This window comes from Podarcis cretensis, assembly GCF_951804945.1.
Source record: "Podarcis cretensis genome assembly, chromosome: 15".
Taxonomy (NCBI): domain Eukaryota; kingdom Metazoa; phylum Chordata; class Lepidosauria; order Squamata; family Lacertidae; genus Podarcis; species Podarcis cretensis.
This window is the reverse complement of record NC_137185.1, coordinates 27,742,233-27,748,984: the sequence shown is the minus strand read 5'-3', so window position 1 is coordinate 27,748,984 and position 6,752 is coordinate 27,742,233. Positions and strand designations below refer to the sequence as shown.

The following is a 6,752-nucleotide window of genomic DNA, read 5'->3' as shown; positions in this document are numbered from 1 at the left end:
TCTTTGTAAGTTGCCCATTCACCTTCCTTTTTTTTTTTTAAACTGATATTGCTTCTAATGGTGATAACCACCATGGAGTTCTACCTTCTAAAAGATTTTTAATTTTTTCCCATATAGCATAAATTGATTTTCTTACCACATGGTTCAGGAATCCCTTATGTACTTTGGTTTTTTCCATACCAAAGATATGCATGCCATCCAAACCACCTTCTTACTGCCCAGTTGAGAAAACAAGGTCCAGAGTGTGGCCTGCCACATATGTTGGGCCGGTGACACGTTGGGACAGCCCCATGGTCGTCATGGCATCCATGAAGTGCTGAGCCACCCCAGAGACAGTCGCCTCGGTATGGATGTTGAAGTCCCCCAAACCAGCAGCTTGGGTGTCCTCAACACTGCCTCTGAAACCATCTCTGTCAGTTCAGGCAGGGAGACTGCTGGGCAGTGAGGTGGGCACTAAACCAGAGGAATCTCTCATTGTTCTGATTGCCCAGTGCCAGGAATACACACTCTAGATTCCCCCCACAACTGGAAAGAGATCCTGGAGAGAGAGCTGGAATCTCTGTAGACTACAGCAACTCCCATCCCCGATTCTCCAGTCTGCCCTGATGCTGCCCTGAGTACCCAGGTGGGCACAGATGGGGGTGAGATCATGGATTTTGGAGGTCTTATTCAGAGCTGACCTGGCATTCAGCAACAGCAGCCACAGACCTCAAAGCTGGCTGGTAGGACAACCACAATTCCCCAGCTTGGAGGAATTGTCGACCAAGTACTCAGAAGGATAAATTCCCCAGGATTTGGGGGGAACCTGATGTAAATTAAACCAAGCGAAACTCTCTGGGATGCCAATTCAGAAGGGTTCTGCTTTCCCAGCCCATGGGTTGGCCTCAGTGTATTGCCAGCACCCTCCCAGTCACCCCTCTCTGCTCTCTTCCTCCCCAGATATAACTGCGTTCATTGTGCAATTTTGATTTCCTTGCTTTTTAAAGAGCTCTTTCTAAGTCCTGCACTGGTCTCTGAGCTTGGGAGCATCAGACGGGTGTTCATTCCCAGTGGCTACTCCCCCAGCGTGGGATAAGACTGAAGTCAAGCTTTTGCTGGCGTCAGTGTTTTTGGTCAAAGCCCAGCAGCAGAGAGAGCAATTCAAGACAAGATCACCTCTGAAGATGGAAGCATCCCAGAGAAATGTTAATTCGTACCTTGCCCTTTCTATCTTCAACCTGCTGTGTTGCTGTCTGCCACTTGGAATCGCAGCTCTCGTCTTCTCTCTCCAGGTGAGTCTACTTTGGGGTTCTTTGCCTCACTCTGCAGAAGAGAATGCTGAACATCCAGCTCTTAAAAACATCCATTGGGCAGAGGAGGGATGTTTGCATTTATATGTGCACATGTGTGAATGTTTAGTATGCTTGTGCGTACTTTAAGCACAGTGTCTTCCTCCACTAAAAATCCCAACAATTTCCTCAACATGAAACGTTTGATCACAGATTTCTAACTGCCCTGGAGAATGGATTTGTAAAAGGGCTTTGCGTTTTTGAGTGTGGGGTGGTTTGTGTCTGGATGTTGTGGAGGGCTTTTGGTGTTGGCAGGCATGAAAATATTTGTTAAAGACGCAAGCCAGCGTAGTAGATTGCTTTGCAAATTAAGGACATTCATGAATTTTGGAATTGCTAGTAGATTTTATCTGTCCTCCCCCCCCCCCTTTTTTTAAATTCTCTGCAAAAGTTTCGTGCAGGGATGGAAGATGCCGATATTGGCTGTTGGGAACAACACACATTTCTATTAGCAGCTTTCAGTACCATCAGCCATGGTATCCTTCTGGACCACGCTGGTGGGATGGGACTTGGAGGCATTCTTCTACGGTGGTTCTGTTCCTTCCTGGAGCAGTGAACCCAGAAAGGGGGGGGGCTCCTGTTTGACACCTTGGGCATTGGCTGTGGGGTCCCTCAGGGTTCTGTTCTGTTCCCTATGCTATTTATCAACTACATGTAACTACTGGGAGAGGTTGTACAGAGCTTCAGGGTTGGGTGTCATCAATATGCTGATGACACCCAGCTCTATTTCTCCTCCCCACCTGAATCCACAGAAGCTGCCTTGGTTCTAAACTGGTGTTTGTCATCACTGATGGACTAGATGTGAGTGAGCAAATGGAAACTTAATCCATACAAGACAGAGCTGCTCTTGGTCAGTCAGAATGCAGAACAGGGAAGAGGGATTCAGCCTGTGCTGGTTGGGGTAACACTCCCCCTGACACCGAGAAGAGATATGTTAGTCATCTTCAGGCATCTAGAGGGCTGTCACATGGAAGAGGGAACAAGCTTGTTTTCTCCTGCTCTGGAGGGTAGGACTCGAACTCATGGCTTCACATTACAAGAATGGAGATTCTAACTAAACATCAGGAATAACTTTCTGATGGCAAGAGCTGTTTGGCAGTGGAACAGACTCCCACGAGAGGTGGTGAACTCTCCTTTCTTGGATGTTTTTAAGCAGAGGTTGGGTCGCCAGCTGCCATGGATACTTTAGTTGAGATTCCTGCATTGCAGGGGGCCAGACTAGATGACTTCCAGGGTCCCTTCCAACACTAGAGTTCTAGCATTCTATGATTCTAAGACACAGCTTTGCAGTTTAAAAAAAGATGGATCGATCTATAACCAAATTGTAAATGTTTAATGCTTTGCCCTAAGCCACCGGCCAGGGGTGGGGTGTGGGGTGTTTCTTAAACCCCACAGATGCATGGGCCATGAGAGCATCTGGAGAAAAGATTGACTCTGGCAGGGTTTGAAAAACAAAAGTACTCTCCCTGCCCGCATGCCAAACACACACACACTGTTCTTGGCTTACGGAGCTGTCTGGTGTGTCTGCTGCAAATGAGAGAATCGGAACCAGGAGAAAGAGTTTACAAAATGCCACTTGGGAATCCATTTTGCAACTTTTTGGAGACTAGAGGGCTGGAAGCGATTTCACAATACAATTAAAAGATGCACAAAACAATTGCATGCCTAAAAACAGTTGAAACAACTGCACCCATCAGGAACAGTTTCAAATTCAATACAGATGCTATTTTATTAGGAAGGGGGGTGGGAAATCACTCCAGCTTAACAGATGCTCGCCTTTTGCAGTCCTGGTGGCTTAGAAAAGAGAACCTCTGCATATCCCTAGGACTAGCCTCTCCCGAAGGCTGTGGGCAGCCTGTGATCTGTCAGGTAGTGTTGGGCTTTGCCACCTGGCCTCACTGGGAAGGGCTGCAACTCACTGGTAGAGCAATGGCATTGCTTGCCATGGATCCCAGGAGCATCTCTGGGAAGGGCTGGGGAAGATTCCTGTTGAAACCATGGAGCACTGTTAGCTAGTCAGTCTCAACCAGCCTTGGTGCCCTCCTGGTGTTTTGGACTACAACTCCATCGGTCCAGTGCCCAAGAGAGTCTGGAGGGCACCAGGCTGGTGAAGACTGCTGTGTAGTTGGTGATACTGAGTTGGATGGCTCAATCGACTCTATGCAAGGCAGCTTTGCAAGTTCCGCTTCTGCTTTCTATTAACAACGGTCAAATGTGGTCATAAATAGAGAGCCAGTGTGGTGTAGCCGTTAAGGAGTGTCAGACTAGGACTGGGAGACCTGGGTTCGAATCCCCACTCTGCCATGAAGTTCCCTGGGTGACTGTGAGCAAGTCACTCACTCTCAGCCTAACCTACCTCACCGGGTTGCTGTGGGGATTAATTGAGGAGTGGGCAAACTATGTACACCAGCTTACTAATAAGAATAATAAATATAAAAGCTTTTCACACAGCTCCAAAATGGCTTAACAGCGTATGGTTCTTTTAAACAAAGTGGATGGATGAGGGAGAGCGTCGGAAAAGGAGACAACTGTGCTTTTCCAAAAATTTAGGCGAGGTTTTTCTCCCACACGAACTGTGTGCTCCCAAGGCAGATCCAACAGCCCCAACATTCTTGGTTGAGGAGCTCTGCCAAATACTCCCTTCGCTGCAAATGACCCCAGGGAGGAGGACAAACAACTTAAAGCTGTAAGGAACATTGCTAGATCCACCCATACAATCGAATCAGGACAGATAAAGTAAATCAGCGGCAAAACATTGCATACCCTCCCACATTCAACAGATGAAAACAGAGCTGTTCCAGTCCACATCAGTATCACTGCTAATTAGCTGTATTTACTGATAAGGGTTCCCTTTCCCCCTCAGGCTTCCTGTTTATATTCCCACCACAGCGGTACCTATTTATCTACTTGCATTTTGACGTGCTTTTGAATTGCTAGGTTGGCAGAAGCTGCGACAAAGCAACGGGAGATCACCCCATTACGGAGATTCGAACCGCCGACCTTCTGATCGGCAAGCCCTAGGCTCTGTGGTTTAACCCACAGCACCACCCGCATCCCATTCACTTTTCTTAGGGTTACCCTATTTCAAAAAATGGAAAATCTGGACATGGGAACTTCTGATGTGGGCCGCCATACCCCTGGGTTTTCCCAGACATTTTTTTACCAATTTTCAGAAATTCCTTCCGGACGCTATTTCCAATGGACAAATCCCAGATATGTCTGGGAAATCCCAGACCTAACTTGTTCCTTAGAAGTATACCTTTTCTTTACGCTGCACTTCTGCACTGTTGGGTGAGCTAGAGTTAAGGTGAGAAGTGTAGACTCCCACAATACACCAAATAAAAATAAGCCTCTTTGTTTAGTTGGGATATTTCCTAGCAAGGGTGCCAGCCCTTTTGACCCCCCGCCTATATTTTTGGGTTAAGGCCCAGGCCCCCCAGGACAGAAGGCACGGAGGCAAAACATGGAGACAACTGTGGCAGGGCTTCAGTGGTCACTTCCTTCCCCTCCTCCTCCTGCCAAGAAGGAGGGGGTCGAAGCAGCCTCTCGCTAGTGGCACTGCCAACAGAAGGAAAAGGAGGAGCTGCCGGCCACTGAAGCCGTGTAGCTACCATGTTTGCCTTCACCCCCAGCTCCTCCTGACACCCTGACATCATGTGTACGACATTGCAGAGGGCCTTCTTGATAGTGGCACCCACCCTGTGTAACGCCCTCCCATCAGATGGCAAAGAAATAAACAACTCTTTGACTTTTAGAAGACATCTGAAGGCATCCCTGTTTAGGGAAGTTTTTAATGTTTGATGTTTTATTACTTTATTATCATTATTATTAATATTCTGTTGGGAGCTGCCCAGAGTGGCTGGGAAAACCCAGCCAGATGGGTGGGGTATTAATAATAATAATTCCTCCCCGAATCGCCCTCGCAAGCTAGCACCTCTGCTTCCTAGAGCTGATAACCGGATGTTATTACAGAGGTGGATTTAGGGGAGCATGACCAGTGGCAAGAATCTTCATCATCACCATCATCATTTTATTTGTATGCTGTCTTTCCACAGTTAAAGCAATGCTCAAGGCAGCTTACAATATGAAAAGATTTACATAGTTACAAACATAGCAAAGTAGTCATAAAAATAAATAAAACACATCAACAACTACATAACCAAACTGAACAATTTCCACATAAAAAAGAGCCCCACCCTGCATAATCAATCACATGATGCAGTGCGCACATACCATTTGAATGAGAATGCCCATCGACTTTGTGGGGGCCCAGCTCCCTCAAATATTTTATTGTGGGGGCTGAAGGTGGCTCCTATGGCAGGTGCTGATCTTCAAATGCATGACAACAGACCAGTTAGACGTACTTTCCCCCTGGGTTGTGGAGCTGGAAGGTGTTCTAGCTTAAGCCACTCTGAGCCCTGATTTCTCTCTCCTTCCCCAGGCGAGAAATGCCAGCAACGAAGGAAACATCAATCAAGCCGCAAGCTCTTCCCGCACGGCCCGCATCCTGAATATCATTGGGATTGTCACTGGAGCAATTATGTTTGTGATTATTATAGTGATTGTTGCTGTCGGTTCAAAATATAAACACTAAGAGGAGATGTCCCTCACGCTTGCTCTCAGAGAGTGCTCCTGTGATGGCCCTTGGGAGTGGATGCAGCGTATTCTTACAAGGGCGTTCCGATCCAAGTAGTCACGATCCACCAGCAAAATTGTCAGTTCAAAGAGACAATGCTACAAAGCCGCAGTTTTTCTGAAGGGGGAGGGCTCTTTTGTACTATCTCTGATTAATTGCTTTGCTTTCTTTTTGAGGGGGGGAAAACCCACCCTACTCAATCATGCTTTGCATGCTTCGAGAGCATGGTGACATGTAACCCAATAAAACAAATGAACAGATGAATCTTGCTGCGTGTTATCCTTTCCTTCCCTAGCAACTAGAGAACCAGAGGAAAGTTGGTTTGTTCGGTTTATTTAGGTGGTGATGTTCGTCAGTGTGCTTCAGTTTCACATCAGTCAAACGATCCAGGCGGTAGCTGCATCAACGCAGCGAGCGCATCAATATTATTATTCATTTCTTGTTTATACCACATTGTATTTTTAAGGGGGAAAAAAATCTCAAAGCAGTTTACAACACATTAAAACACCAAAGGCTACATAATTAACAGGAAACTAAAATATTATCTTAAAGGTAAAATGTTGCAAAGGAGGTCAACTACAGAATGCACATTTAACATAGCAAAGTTAACAAACAAAATTCAAAAGAAAACATTACCAAAGGATGTCAAGTATACAATGTGCATTTAAAACAGCATAGTTAGCAAGAGATTAAAATACAGTGTTACCTTGGGTTACATATGCTTCAGGTTACATACACTTCAGGTTACAGACTTTGCTAACCCAGAAATAGTACCTCGGGCTAAGAAC

At 46.3% G+C, this 6,752-nt stretch overlaps 1 long non-coding RNA gene across 1 annotated transcript; it reads left to right on the top strand.

Annotated features, from left to right (window-relative positions):
- The first annotated feature begins 324 nt into the window (after positions 1 to 324).
- On the top strand, positions 325 to 6,220 carry LOC307203781. The gene is made up of 2 exons (XR_013833340.1): positions 325 to 1,271; positions 5,770 to 6,220. It is a non-coding gene; the product is annotated as an uncharacterized lncRNA (long non-coding RNA).
- The last annotated feature ends 532 nt before the right edge of the window (positions 6,221 to 6,752 follow it).